The 21,485-nt window shown below is 60.1% G+C and overlaps 3 long non-coding RNA genes across 4 annotated transcripts; all 3 read right to left on the reverse strand.

Annotated features, from left to right (window-relative positions):
• Positions 1-1,838: 1,838 nt before the first annotated feature.
• LOC134561871 (uncharacterized) lies at positions 1,839-3,889 on the reverse strand. The gene is made up of 5 exons (XR_010082993.1): positions 3,380-3,889; positions 3,060-3,115; positions 2,774-2,821; positions 2,448-2,489; positions 1,839-2,080 (listed from the first exon to the last, which is right to left on the reverse strand). It is a non-coding gene; the product is annotated as an uncharacterized LOC134561871 (long non-coding RNA).
• Positions 3,890-4,697: 808 nt separating this feature from the next.
• Positions 4,698-6,261, reverse strand: LOC134561684 (uncharacterized). Its single transcript, XR_010082961.1, has 5 exons — positions 6,124-6,261; positions 5,896-5,949; positions 5,587-5,634; positions 5,270-5,302; positions 4,698-4,912 (listed from the first exon to the last, which is right to left on the reverse strand). It is a non-coding gene; the product is annotated as an uncharacterized LOC134561684 (long non-coding RNA).
• Positions 6,262-8,060: 1,799 nt separating this feature from the next.
• LOC134561870 (uncharacterized) lies at positions 8,061-10,214 on the reverse strand. 2 transcript variants are annotated; one of them, XR_010082992.1, is made up of 5 exons: positions 9,768-10,214; positions 9,429-9,483; positions 9,107-9,175; positions 8,744-8,821; positions 8,061-8,299 (listed from the first exon to the last, which is right to left on the reverse strand). It is a non-coding gene; the product is annotated as an uncharacterized LOC134561870 (long non-coding RNA). The 2 variants fall into 2 exon arrangements; XR_010082991.1 differs by having other exon boundaries at positions 9,738-10,211.
• Positions 10,215-21,485: the final 11,271 nt, after the last annotated feature.

The raw sequence follows: 21,485 nt of genomic DNA on the forward strand, positions 1-21,485 counted from the left end.
TAGATTTTCTATTTCTTCTGCAAAGATATCTGCAAGAGCAATGTTAGGGGCCTCTCTGTGACCCACATCTCCCCCTGCCACCACCACCAGAACCACCCTCCCCAAAAGCACCCAGGGACCAGAGCAGGGAGCGAAGGCTGGGGGTGCAGGGACGGGGACACCCCATGGGTGGCAGGAGAGGAACAGTGTGCAGGGCTGCAGCAGCAGGGCAGGCAGGATTCCAGGCTGTGGCCAGTGCTGCCCCTTCCCTCCCAGCAGCTCCCCAAGTGAAACCCAAACACTGCTCAACCCGTGCCAGGCTCTCACCTCTAACTACAGCTCCTGCTGCGAATCCCGCAAGGAATGCAAAAGCAACTGGAGGTACGGCTAAGAAGGAAAATGAGAGATGAGCAGGAGTGTGGGGTCAGCCCCCTGTGCCCAGCAGGGCAGGGGCCCGGGGGCAGCAGCAGCTCTCCCCAGCCCCACCCTCCTTCAGCCCTGCAGATGCCCAGGAGCAGAGGGCAGAAAGGACAAACCTCAGGGTCCCCGTGCCCCATCCTATCTGTCCCACGTCAGATCCCGTGCCCCCCTCCCCGTGAGCCACCCAACTTACCCATGGTCGGTGCGGCAGCAGTGAGAGCTGTGGTGAGTCTGCTCTAAGCCCGGTCCTTTGGGAAGCAAGAACAAGATTTTTATCGTGGGCAGCAGGAGGGACCCGAGGGGCTCTGCTGCCCTTCACGATCGCCCCCAGCCACTCCTCTCCCACCCAGCACGACTCTCCCGCACTTTTAAAGCAGAGACCCCTCAGCGCCGCCTGACTCCTGCACCTTCCCGAGCTCGGGGACTGCTCTGCCGGTGCAGCGAGGAGAGCAGATCCCCGTTATTGTCCCCCCCTCAGAGAAAGGCTGCTGTCCCCAAACACCCACCGTGGGACCGCGGCACTGCACACCACCAACCTCTTTGCGCATCTGTTTTTCTCTGAGGGGCAAAAGTGGGGGCGGAAAATTCGGGCCAGGAAGGGCAGGGGTGGGTCAGCTTCGAGGGTGGGTCATTTTCGAGAAGTACTGAAATAGCTCGCTCAGTTTCACTTTCTCCTTAACTCTCCATGTTGCTCCCTCTGCTAAGGGAGGATTGGCGCTCTCCTGTCCTCGGGGGTCGGACCCAGGGACTGTCTCCTCAGGGAGCCCTTTCACCCCTTTCTCCCGGGACGGGCGGTGCGGGAGCTGAGGGGAAGGAGGCGCCGGGCCGGGGCTCCTCAGCCCTGTGCCAGGGCTGCTGTGCCCTCACGGGGCTTTTCCCGAGCCGTGAAACTCCGCGGTTGTGGCGGGGGTCCCGGGCAGTGTGGAGAGCAGAGCTGCAGCCGCTGTGCCTGCTCCTGTCCAGCCTCAGAACCCAGCCAGAGCCCCACTCTGCACCCCCTTTCTCCCACTCCCTGCACACACCCAACTCGTTCCCCTGCCCCCCTGAACCCCCCAGGAACCCCAAACTCCACATCCCCACATCTGTCCCTGTGCCACAGCAGTGGCTGAAGGTTGGTGCAGCTGGGCCAGCACAGGGGGCACCCACCTCCCTCAGCCCCACGCCCCTGCCCACCTCCTTTGCCGTGACAGCAGCAGGAGCCGTGGCCACACGCGCCACAGCTCCCTGCAAGGAGCCCCGGGTGCCAAGCACAGCCTCCCATCACCAGCCCAGCTCTCTGCACACACAGGCACCAGAGTCTGCTCAGTGCCACCCCCAAGACACCAACCATTGCTGGCAGACACTGCCTGCTGCAACCCCTTCCTGGAGCACGGCAAATGCCCACGTGTGGGGCAGCTCCCGGAGCCACCACGCACACCAAGCATCACCACACACACACACTCCTCCAATGCACTTTTATTAAGCTTTCAAAGCATTTATGGTTCAAGGCAATCCAAGTCTGTGAAAGGAGCACATGGCAGGGTCAGCAGGATCTTTCCAGTTGCTGCAGTGGGAAGAGACACATCAGGCTGCTTGGAAGGAAGCAAATCTGTTTGTGATCACTGGTAGTGGTAAGCAGGTGTTCTTCTCCGCCCACCATGGCCTTGGTCGCTGCCTTCAGGGCTGGCCCTTCGGTTTTCCCCTAGGAAGACAGAAGTGTCATTTCCCAGAAGCATCGAGGCTGCCGGCTGATGGACAAGCACAAGGCTGGGACAGTCAGTGACTTCTACGGGGCAGTAGTGGCAAGGGTTTCCTCAGTCTGTACCAGAGAGTTCACCCGCAGGAAACTCTGCTCCTGAGCACATCCAACCCCTTTCTGATCTCCCTTTCTGTCTCTGACCACTGCTGCCACTGGACACAGGAGTTCTTGCCACACAGCAGACACCTTCAGACCAGGGAGGGCTTCAAGGGCTGCTTTGTTTTTAGAGTAAGCCCAGCTGCAGCCCTGGTTCCCATCCAGTGCAGCCCAGCCCCCTGCCCTCCCCACTCACCAACACTGAAATACGCACCATGGGCATTCCTGTTGTGATTCATTGCTCCTGCTGTTGTTCCTGCAGGGAGGGCAGAGCAGCGTTAGGGGTCTCTCTGTGACCCACATCTCCCCCTGCCACCACCACCAGAACCGCCCTCCCCAAAAGGACCCAGGGACCAGAGCAGGGAGTGAGGGCTGGGAGTGCAGGGATGGGGACACCCATGGGTGGCAGGAGAGGAACAGTGTGCAGGGCTGCAGCAGCAGGGCAGGCAGGATTCCAGGCAGTGACCAGTGCTGCCCCTTCCCTCCCAGCAGCTCCCGAAGTGAAACCCAAACACTGCTCATTCTGTGCCAGACTCTCACCTCTAACTGCAGCTCCTATGATGAGTCCCGCAATGAATGAGAAGCCATCTGGAGGTAAGGGTAAGAAAGAAAATGAGAGATGAGCAGGAGTGTGAGCTCAGCCCCCTCTGCCCGGCAGGGCAGGGGACCAGGGGCATCAGCAGCTCTCCCCAGCCCCACCCTCCTTCTGCTCTGCAGATGCCCGGGAGCAGAGGGCAGAAAGAACAAACCTCAGGGTCCCTGTGTCCCATCCCATCTGTCCCACATCAGATCCTGTGCCCACCACCTCATGAATCACCCAACTTACCCATGGTCGGTGCGGCAGCAGTGAGAGCTGTGGTGAGTCTGCTCTAAGCCTGGTCTCTTGGGAAGCAAGAACAAGATTTTCATCGTGGGCAGCAGGTGGGGTCAGTGGGTCTTTACTGCCTTGCACGATGACCCCCAGCCACCCCTCTCCCACCCAGCAGGCCACCACTGCACTTTAAAAGCAGAGATGCCTCAGCCCCAGCCCAGGATCCTGCCAGTCTCAGAGATTGGGGTCTGCTCTGCCCTGCCAGTGCAGAGAGGAGAGCAGATCCCCGTTATTGTCCTCCCCTCAGAGAAAGGCTGCTGTCCCCAAACACCCACCGTGGGACCGCAGCACTGCACACCACCAACCTCTTGCGTGTCTGCTGTTCTCTGAGGGGCCAAGGGGAGCCAGAAAGGTCGAGCTATGTTGCGTGCAGTAAGCAGATTTTCGAGAGGGTTCTGAAACCACTTACACAGTTTTGCTTTCTCCTTAACTCTCCATGTGGCTCCCTCTGCTAAGGGAGGATTGGCGCTCTCCCATCCTCTGGGGTCGGACCCTGGGGCTGTCTCCTCAGGGAGCCCTTTCACCCCTTGTGCCCGGGACGGGCGGTGCGGGAGCTGAGGGGAAGGAGGCGCCGGGCCGGGACTCCTCAGCCTTGTGCCAGGGCTGCTGTGCCCTCACGGGGCTTTTCCCGAGCCGTGAAACTCCGCGGTTGTGGCGGGGGCCCCGGGCAGTGTGGAGAGCAGAGCTGCAGCCGCTGTGCCTGCTCCTGTCCAGCCTCAGAACCCAGCCAGAGCCCCACTCTGCACCCCCTTTCTCCCACTCCTTGCACACACCCAAATCGTTCCCCTGCCCCCCTGAACCCCCCAGGAACCCCAAACTCCACATCCCCACATCTGTCCCTGTGCCACAGCAGTGGCTGAAGGTTGGTGCAGCTGGGCCAGCACAGGGGGCACCCACCTCCCTCAGCCCCACGCCCCTGCCCACCTCCTTTGCCGTGACAGCAGCAGGAGCCGTGGCCACACGCGCCACAGCTCCCTGCAAGGAGCCCCGGGTGCCAAGCACAGCCTCACATCCCCAGCCCAGCTCTCTGCACACACAGGCACCAGAATCTGCTCAGTGCCACCCCCAAGACACCAACCATTGCTGGCAGACACTGCTGTGGCTGCCACCACAGCCATGCACCTCCAGAATGTTCCTTCAGCACCGCGGGAGCTCCCACAGGGCTCATCCCCAGGGATCCCACCCTCAGGAGCTCAGACACGGCTCCCAGGACCAAAGACAAGTCCCCAGCCCAACAGCAGTGCTGGAGCAGAGCGTGTCTGTCACAGGAACAGCAGCCCTGCCCCACCCCACATCAAACTGAGTGTGTGTCCTGAGCCCGAGGCTGCAGGGATGCACCCACTGAAGCCCTGGGGCTCTGCCAGCCCTGCAGTGCAGTGAATGCTGCCCTGAGGATTTGCTGCAGCACTGGAGGGGTCCCAGGGACTGCCAGGACTGTCAGGGCTCAGAGGGCGGCAGCCCCTGGCTGTGCAGGGGCACAGGGAGCAAGGCTGCAAATACTGCCTGCTGCAACCCCTTCCTGGAGCACGGCAAATGCCCACGTGTGGGGCAGCTCCCGGAGCCACCACACACACCAAGCATCACCACACACACTCCTGCAATGCACTTTTATTAAGCTTTCAAAGCATTTATGGTTCAAGGCAATGCAAATCTGTGGAAGGGGCAGCTTGGGGGCAGCGGGGGCTTTCCAGTTGCTGCAGTGGGAAGACACGCATCAGGCTGCTTGGAAGGAAGCAAATCTGTTTCTGGTCATGGCTGGTAGTGATGAGGAGGAGATCTTCCCTGGCCACCATACCCTTGGTTTCCCTCTAAAAAGACAGGAGTGTCATTTCCCAGCAGCATCGAGGCTGCCTGCTGATGGACAAGCACAAGGCAGGGACAGCAGCAGTGTCTCTCCAGCAAGGATCCCTTCGGTCTGTACCAGTGTTGGCCTGCAGCAAGTTCTGCTCCCTGGCCACATCCAACCCCTTTCTGCTCTCCCTTTCTGTGTCTGGCCATTGCTGCCACTGGACACAGGAGTTCTTGCCACACAGCAGACACCTTCAGACCAGGGAGGGCTTCAAGGGCTGCTTGGGCTTCAGAGTAAGCCCAGGTACAGCCCCGTGTTCCCACCCAGTGCAGCCCAGCCCCCTGCCCTCCCCATTCCCCAACACTGAAATACGCACCATAGCCATTCTCCCTCTGACGCCATCATCCTGCTGCACGGAGGGCAGAGCAGCGTTAGGGGGCTCTCTGTGACCCACATCTCCCCCTGCCAACCCCACCAGAACCGCCCTCCCCAAAAGGACCCAGGGACCAGAGCAGGGAGCGAGGGCTGGGGGTGCAGGGACGGGGACACCCCATGAGTGGCAGGAGAGGAGCAGTGTGCAGGGCTGCAGCAGCAGGGCAGGCAGGATTCCAGGCTGTGGCCAGTGCTGCCCCTTCCCCCCCAGCAGCATCACAATTGAACCGGAACAATGCTCAACCCGTGCCAGACTCTCACCGAAATATGCAAGGACTATGGCGATTCCCACAAGGAATACCTGCGCAGCTGGATGTAAGAATAAGAAGGAAAATGACAGATGAGCAGGAGTGCGGCCACTAAAGGTCCTTCCAGCTGGATCCCGGCCCCCTGTGCCCAGCAGGGCAGGGGTCCGGGGGCAGCAGCAGCTCTCGCAGCTCCACCCTCCTTCAGCCCTGCAGATGCCCAGGAGCAGAGGGCAGAGGGGACAAACCCCAGGGTCTCCATGTCCCATCCCATCTGTCTCACGTCAGGGCCCGTGCCCACCTCCCCAAGAACCACCCAACTTACCCATGGTCGGTGCGGCAGCAGCGAGAGCTGTGATGTCTCTGCTCAAGCCTGGTCCTTTGGGAATCAAGAACAGGATGTTTTACCGTGGGCTGCAGGTGAGGTCAGCAGGGCTTTGCCACCTTGCAGGATCATACCCGGCCACCCCACTCCCACCCAGGAAAACCCGGCCACCCCATAAAGAAGAGACCCCTCAGCCCCAGCCCTGCCTCCTGCCCGGCCCAGAGCTACCTGGCTGCTCTGCAGGTGTGTAAATGAAGGAGGTGCAGACTCAGACCCACAAGGGTACTGAATCATTTAGTGAGAGAAAGGAGCTGGTTTTATACCCCTCTTCAAATCCCAGTATTTCCTTATAGGTTTTTTTTCACTCAGTGACCTATCACACATTGCCACATCAGCAACACGCTTTCTTAATGTTCTTCTAAGGGGTGATCAAGCATGTCGATGATTGTGGCACGTTCCTTTTCCTAGGGCACACACCACATGGCATTTCCTCCCAAGGTCAGCAGAGATAAAGCTTCTCTGTGCTCCCATGGCACTCTGCAGGTGTGTCCCACAGCCTGGAACTCAATTTTATCTCTCTCTCTACACCGGTGCAATGGGGTGAGCTGAGCCCTGTTATTGTCCCCCCCTCAGAGAAAGGGGGCTGTCCCCAAACACCCAGCATGGGAGCACAGCACCCCACACCACCAACCAACCATGTGTGCACTGTGCTCTGAGGGTCAAAGTGGTGCAGGAAAGATCCCAACAGGGGATATCAGGATGGGTAATTCAGGAGAAATTGCTCAATCACTGAGTTTCACTTTCGTTCTCATCAGCTCTTGATGCTGCTGTCTCTGCTGGGCAGGGCTGGGGTTCCCCCATCTCCAGGACTTTGGACCATGGGGTTGTCCCTGCAAGCAGCCTGTGGCTTTCCACTGTGGGAAACTGCAAGGAAGTCTTTTGAAAATAGATAGTCTGGAATGCAATTAGGTCAACTGAGACAACAGTGCATCTGAAAACCATTTATTGATAATGAAAAAACAAAGATGTTACCCAGCTAAAAAGTGCTAGAAGAGACAGAGGAGGAGAAAGGAAAATGGAAAAGGAATGGGAGGAGAGAGAGAGGAAGAAGCCAGAGACAAAAATCGGGAGTTACCCAGCAGCAGGTCGGGCAGTGCGGTCCGTGCCGCAGCACGCGGGATGTGCTCGCTGCCCAACCCTGGACTGACCCGCGGTGAGAGAGCGGCAGCTCCCGGGGCAGGAGGGCTGCGAGCGGCACCGCAGGGTGGGCTGGACCGGGCGGGCTGGACCGGGCGGGCTGGACCGGGCGGGCTGGACCGGGCGGGCAGGGCCGGGCCGGGGCTCAGGCAAGAGCACAGGGATGGAGCGGCGGGGCGGCGGTCAGGGACACAGGGCGGGACAGACGCTAGGGCGAGCAAGAGCCCGCGAGGGCAGAAGAGCCAGAAGGCAAACAGGAGTCAAGGCAAAAAGGACAAAAATCTGTCTAGAGCAAAGGCAAAGAAGCAAAGACTCTGTGCATGCTGGAGCCAAAGCAAAACCACAAGACTTGCAGGCTCCCAGACTGAAAAGGCCCCAGAGTCACCAAGTCCCAAAAGAAAATGCACAAAAAAGAACCCCAGTCAAAAAAATCCCACCCATAAAGCAGATCGCTAAAGCCCCCAGAGTTGAGGTGCAAGCCATACTCCCCCCAGGATGAGCATGGTGATGTCAGCACCCCAGGAGCTCCCACAGGGCTCATCCCCAGGGATCCCACCCTCAGGAGCCCAGACACGGCTCCCAGGACCAAAGACAAGTCCCCAGCCCAACAGCAGTGCTGGGGCAGAGCGTGTCTGTCACAGGAACAGCAGCCCTGTCCCACCCCACATCAAACTGAGTGTGTGTCCTGAGCCCGAGGCTGCAGAGATGCACCCACTGAAGCCCTGGGGCTCTGCCAGCCTTGCAGTGCAGTGAATGCTGCCCTGAGGATTTGCTGCAGCACTGGAGGGGTCCCAGGGACTGGCAGGACTGTCAGGGCTCAGGGGGAGGCAGCCCCTGGCTGTGCAGGGGCACAGGGAGCAAGGCTGCAAACACTGCCTGCTGCAACCCCTTCCTGGAGCACGGCAAATGCCCACGTGTGGGGCAGCTCCCGGAGCCACCACGCACACCAAGCATCACCACACACACACTGGCATTGTTCATTTATTGTTTAACAAGATTTTATGAGTAAAATGAATCCAAACCATTGAAATCAGAAGGTCTGGGAAGGATTTGGCTTTCCAGCACCTGCCGTTTGAGGATGAACCAGGTTTCTTGGAAGGTAGGAATCTTGATTTTGCTCCGTTGCATTGAACATAGGACGTTGTTTCTGTGCCATAATGCATTCAGCTGCAGCTTGGAGGGCAGAGTCAGGTCGTTTTTTTCCCCTCTGCAAAGGCATAAGTGAGATATTGTAGGAGCATCGAGGCTGCCCGTTTGGGACAAGCACAAGGCTGGGACAGCAGCAATGTCTCTCCAGCGAGGATCTCTTTGGTCTGTACCAGAGAGCTGGCCTGCAGCAAGCTCTGCTCCCTGGCCACATCCAACCCCTTTCTGCTGTCCCTTTCTGTCTCTGGCCACTGCTGTCACTGGACACAGGAGATCTTACCACAGAGCAGACACCTGCCTGCACAGTTCCTGATGTCCTCAGCACTGACCCCTCCCCCAAGGAGGTCCTGGATCTTCCTACCACATTGGGATTGATCCCTTTCCCACAGTTTGGGCACATTCAGACTAGGGAGGGGTTCAAGGGCTTCTTTGGTTTCAGAGTAAGGCCAGCTGGAGCTCCGTGTTCCCATCCAGTGCAGCCCAGCCCCCTGCCCTCTTCACTCACCAACGTCAAAACCGAACTCAAAAGATCCCGCGCGAGACCTCTTTACTTTGATGGACATCTTCCGACCATTTATCACAGCTACAGGGAGGGCAGAGCAGCGTTAGGGGGCTCTCTGTGACCCACATCTCCCCCTGCCTCCACCACCAGAACCACCCTCCCCAAAAGCACCCAGGGACCAGAGCAGGGAGCGAGGGCTGGGGGTGCAGGGACGGGGACACCCCATGGGTGGCAGGAGAGGAACAGTGTGCAGGGCTGCAGCAGCAGGGCAGGCAGGATTCCAGGCTGTGGCCAGTGCTGCCCCTTCCCTCCCAGCAGCTCCCGAAGTGAAACCCAAACACTGCTCAACCCGTGCCAGGCTCTCACCTACAATTGTAACTCCAGCCACGAATGCAAAAATTACGAAAGCACCCGCTAATACAAGGGAAGCGTCAACTGCAAATAAGAAGGAAAAGGACAGAAGAGCAGGAGTGTGGCCACTAAAGGTCCTCCGAGCTGGAGCCCAGCCCCCTGTGCCCAGCAGGGCAGGGGCCCGGGGGCAGCAGCAGCTCTCCCAGCCCCACCCTCCTTCAGCCCTGCAGATGCCCGGGAGCAGAGGGCAGAAGGGACAAACCTCAGGGTCCCCGTGCCCCCTGATCTGTCTCACGTCAGATCCCGTGCCCCCCTCCCCGTGAGCCACCCAACTCACCCATGGTCGGTGCGGCAGCAGTGAGAGCTGTGGTGAGTCTGCTCTAAGCCTGGTCCTTTGGGAAGCAAGAACAAGATTTTTATCGTGGGCAGCAGGAGGGACCCGAGGGGCTCTGCTGCTCTTCACGAGCACCCCCAGCCACCCCTCTCCCACACAGCAGGACGCCCCCTCCCCTCACAGGAAGAGACCCCTCAGCCCCACCCTGACTCCTGCCCTGAGCTCGGGGGCTGCTCTGCCGGTGCAGCGAGGAGAGCAGATCCCCGTTATTGTCCCTCCCTCAGAGAAAGGCTGCTGTCCCCAAACACCCACCGTGGGACCGCGGCACTGCACACCACCAACCTCTTGCGCGTCTCTTTATCTCTGAGGGGCAGAGAGAGGCCGGAAAGATCCTGCCAGGAAGGGCAGGGCCGGATCTGCTGGTTTTCCACAAGATCAGAAACGGCTCGCGCAGTTTCATTTTCTCCTTAACTCTCCATGTTGCTGCCTCTACTAAAGGAGGATTGGGGCTCTCCTGTCCTCGGGGGTCGGACCCCGGGGCTGTCCCCTCAGGGAGCCCTTTCACCCCTCTCTCCCGGGACGGGCGGTGCGGGAGCTGAGGGGAAGGAGGCGCCGGGCCGGGACTCCTCAGCCTTGTGCCAGGGCTGCTGTGCCCTCACGGGGCTTTTCCCGAGCCGTGAAACTCCGCGGTTGTGGCGGGGGCCCCGGGCAGTGTGGAGAGCAGAGCTGCAGCCGCTGTGCCTGCTCCTGTCCAGCCTCAGAACCCAGCCAGAGCCCCACTCTGCACCCCCTTCCTCCCACTCCCTGCACACACCCAACTCGTTCCTGCACCCTTTCACCCCTAAGGAACCCCAAACTCCACATCCCCACATCTGTCCCTGTGCCACAGCAGTGGCTGAAGGTTGGTGCAGCTGGGCCAGCACAGGGGGCACCCACCTCCCTCAGCCCCACGCCCCTGCCCACCTCCTTTGCCGTGACAGCAGCAGGAGCCGTGGCCACACGCGCCACAGCTCCCTGCAAGGAGCCCCGGGTGCCAAGCACAGCCTCCCATCACCAGCCCAGCTCTCTGCACACACAGGCACCAGAGTCTGCTCAGTGCCACCCCCAAGACACCAACCATTGCTGGCAGACAATGCTGTGGCTGCCACCACAGCCATGCAACCTCCAGAATGTTCCTCCAGCACTGCGGGAGCTCCGACAGGGCTCATCCCCAGGGATCCCACCCTCAGGAGCCCAGACACAGCTCCCAGGACCAAAGACAAGTCCCCAGCCCAACAGCAGTGCTGGGACAGAGCGTGTCTGTCACAGGAGCAGCAGCCCTGTCCCACCCCACATCAAACTGAGTGTGTGTCCTGAGCCTGAGGTTGCAGAGATGCACCCACTGAAGCCCTGGGGCACTGCCGGCCCTGCAGTGCAGTGAATGCTGCTCTGAGGATTTGCTGCAGCACTGGAGGGGTCCCAGGGACTGGCAGGACTGGCAGGGCTCAGAGGGAGGCAGCCCCTGGCTGTGCAGGGGCACAGAGAGCAAGGCTGCAAACACTGCCTGCTGCAACCCCTTCCTGGAGCACGGCAAATGTCCACGTGTGGGGCAGCTCCCAGAGCCACCACGCACACCAAGCATCACCAAACACACACACTCCTGCAATGCACTTTTATTATGCTTTCAAAGCATTTATGGTTCAAAGCAATCCAAATCTGTGAAAGGAGCACATGGGGGGGGTCAGCAGGGGTTTTCCAGTTGCTGCAGTGGGAAGACTGCTTGGAAGGAAGCAAATCTGTTTCTGGTCACTGGTAGTGGTAAGCAGGTGTTCTTCTCCGCCCACCATGGCCTTGGCCGCTGTCTTCAGTGCTGGCCCTTTGGTTTCCCCCTATAAAGACAGAAACGTCATTTCCCAGAAGTATCCAGGCTGCCTGCTGATGGACAAGGACAAGGCTGGGACAGCAGCAATGTGTCTCCAGCAAGGATCTCTTTGGTCTCTACCACTGTTGGCCTGGAGCAAGCTCTGCTCCCTGGCCACATCCAACCCCTTTCTGCTCTCCCTTTCTGTCTCTGGCCACTGCTGGACACAGGAGTTCTTGCCACACAGCAGACACCTTCAGACCAGGGAGGGCTTCAAGGGCTGCTTGGGCTTCTGAGTAAATCCAGGTGCAGCCCTGGTTCCCACCCAGTGCAGCCCAGCCCCCTGCCCTCCCCACTCACCAACACTGAAATACGCACCATGGGCATTCCTGTTGTGACGTCTTACTACTGCTGTTATTCCTGCAGGGAGGGCAGAGCAGGGTTAGGGGGCTCTCTGTGACCCACATCTCCCCCTGCCACCACCACCAGAACCACCCTCCCCAAAAGCACCCAGGGACCAGAGCAGGGAGCGAGGGCTGGGGGTGCAGGGATGGGGACACCCCATGGGTGGCAGGAGAGGAACAGTGTGCAGGGCTGCAGCAGCAGGGCAGGCAGGATTCCAGGCTGTGGCCAGTGCTGCCCCTTCCCTCCCAGCAGCTCCCGAAGTGAAACCCGAACACTGCTCATCCTGTGCCAGACTCTCACCTCCAACTGCAGCTGCTATGAGGAGTCCCGCAAAGAATGAAAACAAACCTGGTGGTACGGGTAAGAAAGAAAATGAGAGGTGAGCAGGAGTGTGAGCTCAGCGCCCTGTGCCCAGCAGGGCAGGGGCCCGGGGGCAGCAGCAGCTCTCCCAGCCCCACCCTCCTACAGCCCTGCAGATGCCCAGGAGTAGAGGGCAGAAGGGACAAACCTCAGGGGCCCCATCCTATCCGTCCCACGTCAGGGCCCGTGACCCCCTCCCCGTGAGCCACCCAACTTACCCATGGTCGGTGTGGCAGCAGTGAGAGCTGTGGTGAGTCTGCTCTAAGCCTGGTCCTTTGGGAAACAAGAACAAGATTTTTATTGTGGGCAGCAGGAGGGACCCGAGGGGCTCTGCTGCCCTGCACGATCGCCCCCAGCCACCCCTCTCCCACACAGCACGACTCTCCCGCACTTTTAAAGCAGAGGCCCCTCAATCCCACCCTGACTCCTGCCAGTCTCAGAGATTGGGGTCTGCTCTGCCAGTGCAGAGAGGAGAGCAGATCCCCGTTATTGTCCCCCCCTCAGAGAAAGGCTGCTGTCCCCAAACACCCACCGTGGGACCGCAGCACTGCACACCACCAACCTCCTGCGAGTCTCTTTATCTCTGAGGGGCGAACAAAGGCCGGAAAGATCCTGCGAGGAAGGGCATGGGTGGGTCAGATGATTTTCGGGAAATTCTAAAACCGCTCGCTCAGTTTCACTTTCTCCTTAACTCTCCATGTTGCTGCCTCTACTAAAGGAGGACTGGGGCTCTCCTGTCCTCGGGGTCGGACCCTGGGGCTGTCCCCTCAGGGAGCCCTTTCACCCCTCTCTCCCGGGACGGGCGGTGCGGGAGCTGAGGGGAAGGAGGCGCCGGGCCGGGGCTCCTCAGCCCTGTGCCAGGGCTGCTGTGCCCTCACGGGGCTTTTCCCGAGCCGTGAAACTCCGCGGTTGTGGCGGGGGCCCCGGGCAGTGTGGAGAGCAGAGCTGCAGCCGCTGTGCCTGCTCCTGTACAGCCTCAGAACCCAGCCAGAGCCCCACTCTGCACCCCCTTCCTCCCACTCCCTGCACACACCCAACTCGTTCCCCTGCCCCCCTGAACCCCCCAGGAACCCCAAACTCCTCATCGTCACATCTGTCCCTGTGCCACAGCAGTGGCTGAAGGTTGGTGCAGCTGGGCCAGCACAGGGGGCACCCACCTCCCTCAGCCCCACGCCCCTGCCCACCTCCTTTGCCGTGACAGCAGCAGGAGCCGCGGCCACACGCGCCACAGCTCCCTGCAAGGAGCCCCGGGTGCCAAGCACAGCCTCCCATCACCAGCCCAGCTCTCTGCACACACAGGCACCAGAGTCTGCTCAGTGCCACCCCCAAGAAACCAACCATTGCTGGCAGACACTGCCTGCTGCAACCCCTTCCTGGAGCACGGCAAATGCCCACGTGTGGGGCAGCTCCCTGAGCCACCACACACACCAAGCATCACCACACACACACGCTCCTGCAATGCACTTTTATTAAGTTTTCAAAGCATTTATGGTTCAAGGCAACCCGAATCTGTGGAAGGGGCAGCTGGGGGTCAGTAGGGGCTTTCCAGTTGCTGCAGTGGGAAGACACGCATCAGGCTGCTTGGAAGGAAGCAAATCTGTTTGTGATCACTGGTAGTGGTAAGCAGGTGTGCTCCGCCCACCATGGCCTTGGCCGCTGCCTTCAGGGCTGGCCCTTCGGTTTCCCCCTAAAAAGACAGGAGTGTCATTTCCCTGCAGCATCGAGGCTGCCTGCTGATGGACAAGCACAAGGCTGGGACAGCAGCAGTGTCTCTCCAGCGAGGATCTCTTTGGTCTGTACCAGAGTTGGCCTGCAGCAAGTTCAGCTCCCTGGCCACATCCAACCCCTTTCTGCTCTCCCTTTCTGTCTCTGGCCACTGCTGGACACAGGAGTTCTTGCCACACAGCAGACACCTTCAGACCAGGGAGGGCTTCAAGGGCTGCTTTGTTTTTAGAGTAAGCCCAGGTACAGCCCCGTGTTCCCACCCAGTGCAGCCCAGCCCCCTGCCCTCCCCACTCACCAACACTGAAATACGCACCTTGGGCATTCCTGTTGTGACGTCTTACTACTGCTGTTACTCCTGCAGGGAGGGCAGAGCAGCGTTGGGCGGCTCTCTGTGACCCACATCTCCCCCTGCCTCCACCACCAGAACCACCCTCCCCAAAAGCACCCAGGGACCAGAGCAGGGAGCGAGGGCTGGGGGTGCAGGGACGGGGACACCCCATGGGTGGCAGGAGAGGAACAGTGTGCAGGGCTGCAGCAGCAGGGCAGGCAGGATTCCAGGCTGTGGCCAGTGCTGCCCCTTCCCTCCCAGCAGCATCACAAGTGAAACCCGAACACTGCTCATCCTGTGCCAGACTCTCACCTGCAACTGCAGCTCCTATGACGAGTCCCACAATGAATGAAAACAAACCTGGAGGTAAGGGTAAGAAAGAAAATGAGAGATGAGCAGGAGTGTGAGCTCAGCGCCCTGTGGCCATCAGGGCAAGAGACGGGGGGCAGCAGCAGCTCTCCCAGCCCCACCCTCCTTCAGCCCTGCAGATTCCCGGGAGCAGAAGGCAGAAAGGACAAACCTCAGGGTCACCGTGCCCCATCTCATCCGTCCCACGTCAGGGTCCGTGACACCCTCCCCGTGAGCCACCCAACTCACCCATGGTCGGTGCGGCAGCAGTGAGAGCTGTGGTGAGTCTGCTCTAAGCCTGGTCTCTTGGGAAGCAAGAACAAGATTTTTATCGTGGGCAGCAGGAGGGACCCGAAGAGCTCAGCTGCCCTTCACGATCGCCCCCAGCCACCCCTCTCCCACACAGCAGGACGCCCCCCACTTTTAAAGCAGACACCTTTCAGCTCCACCCTGACTTCTGCACCTTCCCGAGCTCGGGGGCTGCTCCGCTGGTGCAGCGAGGAGAGCAGATCCCCGTTATTGTCCCTCCCACAGAGAAAGGCTGCTGTCCCCAAACACCCACCGTGGGACCGCGGCACTGCACACCACCAACCTCTTGCGTGTCTGCTGTTCTCTGAGGGGCCAAAGGGGGGGCGGAAAGGTCCGGCCAGGAAGGGCATGGGTGGGTCAGATGATTTTCGGGAAATTCTAAAACCGTTAGCTCAGTTTCACTTTCTCCTTAACTCTCCATGTTGCTGCCTCTACTAAAGGAGAACTGGGGCTCTCCTGTCCTCAGGGGTCGGACCCTGGGGCTGTCCCCTCAGGGAGCCCTTTCACCCCTTTCTCCCAGGACGGGCGGTGCGGGAGCTGAGGGGAAGGAGGCGCTGGGCCGGGGCTCCTCAGCCCTGTGCCAGGGCTGCTGTGCCCTCACGGGGCTTTTCCTGAGCCGTGAAACTCCGCGGTTGTGGCGGGGGCCCCGGGCAGTGTGGAGAGCAGAGCTGCAGCCGCTGTGCCTGCTCCTGTCCAGCCTCAGAACCCAGCCAGAGCCCCACTCTGCACCCCCTTCCTCCCACTCCCTGCACACACCCAACTCGTTCCCCTTCCCCCCTGAACCCCCCAGGAACCCCAAACTCCTCATCGTCACATCTGTCCCTGTGCCACAGCAGTGGCTGAAGGTTGGTGCAGCTGGGCCAGCACAGGGGGCACCCACCTCCCTCAGCCCCACGCCCCTGCCCACCTCCTTTGCCGTGACAGCAGCAGGAGCCGTGGCCACACGCGCCACAGCTCCCTGCAAGGAGCCCCGGGTGCCAAGCACAGCCTCCCATCACCAGCCCAGCTCTCTGCACACACAGGCACCAGAGTCTGCTCAGTGCCACCCCCAAGAAACCAACCATTGCTGGCAGACACTGCCTGCTGCAACCCCTTCCTGGAGCACGGCAAATGCCCACGTGTGGGGCAGCTCCCTGAGCCACCACACACACCAAGCATCACCACACACACACACCCCTCCAATGCACTTTTATTAAGCTTTCAAAGCATTTATGGTTCAAGGCAATCCAAATCTGTGAAAGGGGCAGCTTGGGGTCAGCAGGGGTTTTCCAGTTGCTGCAGTGGGAAGACACGCATCATGGTGCTTGGAAGGAAGCAAATCTGTTTGTGATCACTGGTAGTGGTAAGCAGGTGTGCTCCGCCCACCATGGCCTTGGCCGCTGCCTTCAGGGCTGGCCCTTCGGTTTCCCCCTAAAAAGACAGGAGTGTCATTTCCCAGCAGCATTGAGGCTGCCTGCTGATGGACAAGGACAAGGCAGGGACAGCAGCAATGTCTCTCCAGCGAGGATCTCTTTGGTCTGTACCAGAGTTGGCCTGGAGCAAGTTCTGCTCCTGAGCACATCCAACCCCTTTCTGCTCTCCCTTTCTGTCTGTGGCCACTGCTGCCACTGGACACAGGAGTTCTTGCCACACAGCAGACACCTTCAGACCAGGGAGGGCTTCAAGGGCTGCTTTGTTTTTAGAGTAAGCCCAGGTACAGCCCCGTGTTCCCACCCAGTGCAGCCCAGCCCCCTGCCCTCCCCACTCCCCAACACTGAAATACGCACCATTGGCATTCCTCTTGTGGCTCATTGCTGCTGCTGTTCCTCCTGTGGCGAGGGCAGAGCAGCGTTAGGGGGCTCTCTGTGACCCACATCTCCCCCTGCCTCCACCACCAGAACCACCCTCCCCAAAAGCACCCAGGGACAAGAGCAGGGAGCGAGGGCTGGGGGTGCAGGGACGGGGACACCCCATGGGTGGCAGGAGAGGAACTGTGCAGGGCTGCAGCAGCAGGGCAGGCAGGATTCCAGGCTGTGGCCAGTGCTGCCCCTTCCCTCCCAGCAGCTCCCGAAGTGTAACCAAACACGGCATAACTCATGCCAGACACTCACCTCCCACTGCAGCTCCTATGATGAGTCCCGCAATGATAATAATGGCAAACTGAAGCAAGGCTAAGAAGGAGAATGACAGATGAGCAGGAGTGTGGCCACTAAAGGTCCTCCGAGCTGGATCCCAGCCCCCTGCGCCCGGTGTGGCAGGGGCCCGGGGGCAGCAGCAGCTCTCCCAGCCCCACCCTCCTTCAGCCCTGCAGATTCCCGGGAGCAGAGGGCAGAAAGGACAAACCTCAGGGTCCCCGTGCCCCATCCTATCTGTCTCACGTCAGATCTCGTGCCCCCTCCCCGTGAGCCACCCAACTTACCCATGGTCGGTGCGGCAGCAGTGAGAGCTGTGGTGAGTCTGCTCTAAGCCCGGTCCTTTGGGAAGCGAGAACAAGATTTTTATCGTGGGCAGCAGGAGGGACCCGAGGGGCTCTGCTGCCCTTCACGATCGCCCCCAGCCACCCCTCTCCCACACAGCAGGACGCCCCCTCCCCTCACAAGAAGAGACGCCTCAGACCTACCCTGACTCCTGCCAGTCTCAGAGACTGGGGTCCGCTCCGCTGGTGCAGCGAGGAGAGCAGATCCCCGTTACTGTCCCTCCCTCAGAGAAAGGCTGCTGTCCCCAAACACCCACCGTGGGACCGCGGCACTGCACACCACCAACCTCTTGCGTGTCTGCTGTTCTCTGAGGGGCCAAGGGGGGGCGGAAATTTCGGGCCAGCAAGGGCATGGGTGGGTCAGCTGGTTTTCGAGAAGTACTGAAATAGCTCGCTCAGTTTCACTTTCTCCTTAACGCTCCATGTTGCTCCCCCTGCTAAGGGAGGATTGGCGCTCTCCTGTCCTCGGGGTCGGACCCTGGGGCTGTCCCCTCAGGGAGCCCTTTCACCCCTCTCTCCCGGGACGGGCGGTGCGGGAGCTGAGGGGAAGGAGGCGCCGGGCCGGGGCTCCTCAGCCCTGTGCCAGGGCTGCTGTGCCCTCACGGGGCCTTTCCCGAGCCGTGAAACTCCGCGGTTGTGGCGGGGGCCCCGGGCAGTGCGGAGAGCAGAGCTGCAGCCGCTGTGCCTGCTCCTGTCCAGCCTCAGAATCCAGCCAGAGCCCCACTCTGCACCCCCTTTCTCCCACTCCCTGCACACACCCAACTCGTTCCCCTGCCCCCCTGAACACCCCAGGAACCCCAAACTCCACATCCCCACATCTGTCCCTGTGCCACAGCAGTGGCTGAAGGTTGGTGCAGCTGGGCCAGCACAGGGGGCACCCACCTCCCTCAGCCCCACGCCCCTGCCCACCTCCTTTGCCGTGACAGCAGCAGGAGCCGTGGCCACACGCGCCACAGCTCCCTGCAAGGAGCCCCGGGTGCCAAGCACAGCCTCACATGCCCAGCCCAGCTCTCTGCACACACAGGCACCAGAGTCTGCTCAGTGCCACCCCCAAGACTCCAACCATTGCTGGCAGACACTGCCTGCTGCAACCCCTTCCTGGAGCACGGCAAATGTCCACGTGTGGGGCAGCTCCCGGAGCCACCACACACACCAAGAATCACCACACACACACGCTCCTCCAATGCACTTTTATTAAGTTTTCAAAGCATTTATGGTTCAAGGCAACCCGAATCTGTGGAAGGAGCACATGGGGAGGTCAGCAGGGGCTTTCCAGTTGCTGCAGTGGGAAGACACGCATCATGGTGCTTGGAAGGAAGCAAATCTGTTTGTGATCACTGGTAGTGGTAAGCAGGTGTTCTTCTCCAGCCACCATGGCTTTGACTGCGGTTTTCAGGCCTGGCCCTTCTATTTTCCCCCTATAAAGGCAGGAGTGTCATTTCCCTGCAGCATCGAGGCTGCCTGCTGATGGACAAGCACAAGGCTGGGACAGCAGCAATGTCTCTCCAGCGAGGATCCCTTTGGTCTGTACCAGTGTTGGCCTGGAGCAAGTTCTGCTCCCTGGCCACATCCAACCCCTTTCTGCTCTCCCTTTCTGTCTCTGGCCACTGCTGCCACTGGACACAGGAGTTCTTGCCACACAGCAGACACCTTCAGGCCAGGGAGGGCTTCAAGGGCTGCTTGGGCTTCAGAGTAAGCCCAGCTGCAGCCCCGTGTTCCCACCCAGTGCAGCCCAGCACTCGTGCCGTCCCCACTCACCAATACAGAAATACACACCTTTGACTTTCCTGATGAGCTTTTTCACTAGTTTTATTCCTCCTGCAGGGAGGGCAGAGCAGTGTTAGGGGGCTCTCTGTGACCCACATCTCCCCCTGCCACCAGCCCCAGAACCGCCCTCCCCGAAAACACCCAGGGACAAGAGCAGGGAGCGAGGGCTGGGGGTGCAGGGATGGGGACACCCATGGGTGGCAGGAGAGGAACAGTGTGCAGGGCTGCAGCAGCAGGGCAGGCAGGATTCCAGGCTGTGGCCAGTGCTGCCCCTTCCCTCTCAACAGGTCCCCAGGTGAAACCCAAACACTGCTTAAACCATGCCAGAACTCACCTGCAACTGAAACTCCTATGATGAGTCCCGCACCGCCAATAATGGCAATTGGAACTAAGGCTAGGAAGAGAAATGAGAGATAAGAAGGAGTGTGGGTACCAAAGCTCCTCCTGGCTGGATCCCAGCCCCTTTGCCCTACAGGACAGAGTCTCAGGGGCAGGAGCAGCTCTCCCAGCCCCACCCTCCTTCAGCCCTGCAGATGCCCAGGAGCAGAGGGCAGAAAGGACAAACCTCAGGGTCCCCGTGCCCCCCTCGCCGTGAGCCACCCAACTTACCCATGGTCAGCGGGGCGGCAGTGAGAGCTGTGGTGAGTCTGCTCTAAGCCTGGTCTCTTGGGAAGCAAGAACAAGATTTTTATCGTGGGCAGCAGGAGGGACCCGAGGGGCTCTGCTGCCCTTCACGATCGCCCCCAGCCACCCCTCTCCCACACCGCAGGACGCCCCCACACATTTAAAACAGAGACCCCCTCAATGCCACCCTGACTCCTGCACCTTCCCGAGCTTGGGGACTGCTCTGCCGGTGCAGCGAGGAGAGCAGATCCCCGTTATTGTCCCTCCCTCAGGGAAAGGCTGCTGTCCCCAAATACCCACCGTGGGACCGCGGCACTGCACACCACCAACCTCTTGCGTGTCTGTTTTTCTCTGAGGGGCAAACAAAGGCTGGAAATGTCCGGCCAGGAAGGGCATGGGTGGATCAGGTGATTTTCAAGAAGTTCTAAAACCACTTGCACAGTTTCGCATTCTCCTTCAATCTTGCAGAGGCTGTCACTGCTAGAGCAGGACAGGGGTTCTCCTGTCCTCGAGGGTCGGACCCTGGGGCTGCCAAGCACAGCCTCCCATCACCAGCCCAGCTCTCTGCACACACAGGCACCAGAGTCTGCTCATTGCCACCCCCAAGACTCCAACCATTGCTGGCAGACACTGCCTGCTGCAACCACTTCCTGGAGCACGGCAAATGTCCACGTGTGGGGCAGCTCCCTGAGCCACCACACACACCAAGCATCACCACACACACACACTCCTGCAATGCACTTTTATTAAGCTTTCAAAGCATTTATGGTTCAAGGCAATCCAAATCTGTGGAAGGGGTCAACTGGGGATCAGCAGGGGTTTTCCAGTTCCTGCAGTGGGAAGACGCATCATGGTGCTTGGAAGGAAGCAAATCTGTTTCTGATCACTGGTAGTGGTTAGCAGGTGTTCTTCTCCAGCCACCATGGCCTTGGCCGCTGCCTTTCAGGGCTGGCCCTTCGGCTTCCCCCTAAAAAGAGAGGAGTGTCATTTCCCTGCAGCATCGAGGCTGCCTGCTGATGGACAAGCACAAGGCTGGGACAGCAGCAATGTCTCTCCAGCGAGGATCCCTTTGGTCTCTACCATTGTTGGCCTGGAGCAAGTTCTGCTCCTGAGCACATCCAACCCCTTTCTGCTCTCCCTTTCTGTGTCTGGCCACTGCAGCCACTGGACACAGGAGTTCTTGCCACACAGCAGACAGCTTCAGACCAGGGAGGGCTTCAAGGGCTGCTTGGGCTTCAGAGTAAGCCCAGCTGCAGCCCCATGTTCCCACCCAGTGCAGCCCAGCCCCCTGCCCTCCCCACTCCCCAACACTGAAATACGCACCATGGGCATTCCTCTTGTGACCTATTGCTGCTGCTGTTCCTCCTGCAGGGAGGGCAGAGCAGTGTTAGGGGGCTCTCTGTGACCCACATCTCCCCCTGCCTCCACCACCAGAACCACCCTCCCCAAAAGCACCCAGGGACCAGAGCAGGGAGCGAGGGCTGGGGGTGCAGGGACGGGGACACCCCATGGGTGGCAGGAGAGGAACTGTGCAGGGCTGCAGCAGCAGGGCAGGCAGGATTCCAGGCTGTGGCCAGTGCTGCCCCTTCCCTCTCAGCAGCACCACAAGTGAAACCCAAACACTGCTCAACCCGTGCCAGACTCTCACCTGCAACTGCAGATCCTATGATGAATGCCACAATGAGAAAAACGGTATATTGAAGTAAGGCTAAGAAGGAAAATGACAGATGAGCAGGAGTGTGGCCACTAAAGGTCCTCCCAGCTGGATCCCAATCCCCTGTGCCTGGCAAGGGCCTGGGCACACCAGCAGCTCTCCCCGCCCCACCCTCCTTCTGCCTTGCATATGCCTTGGAATGGCACCGGCCCTTCTGCCCCTGGATGAGAGAAGAGGGGAGAAGG

The sequence above is a fragment of the Prinia subflava genome, chromosome 24 (assembly GCF_021018805.1).
Source record: "Prinia subflava isolate CZ2003 ecotype Zambia chromosome 24, Cam_Psub_1.2, whole genome shotgun sequence".
In the NCBI taxonomy this organism is placed as follows: domain Eukaryota; kingdom Metazoa; phylum Chordata; class Aves; order Passeriformes; family Cisticolidae; genus Prinia; species Prinia subflava.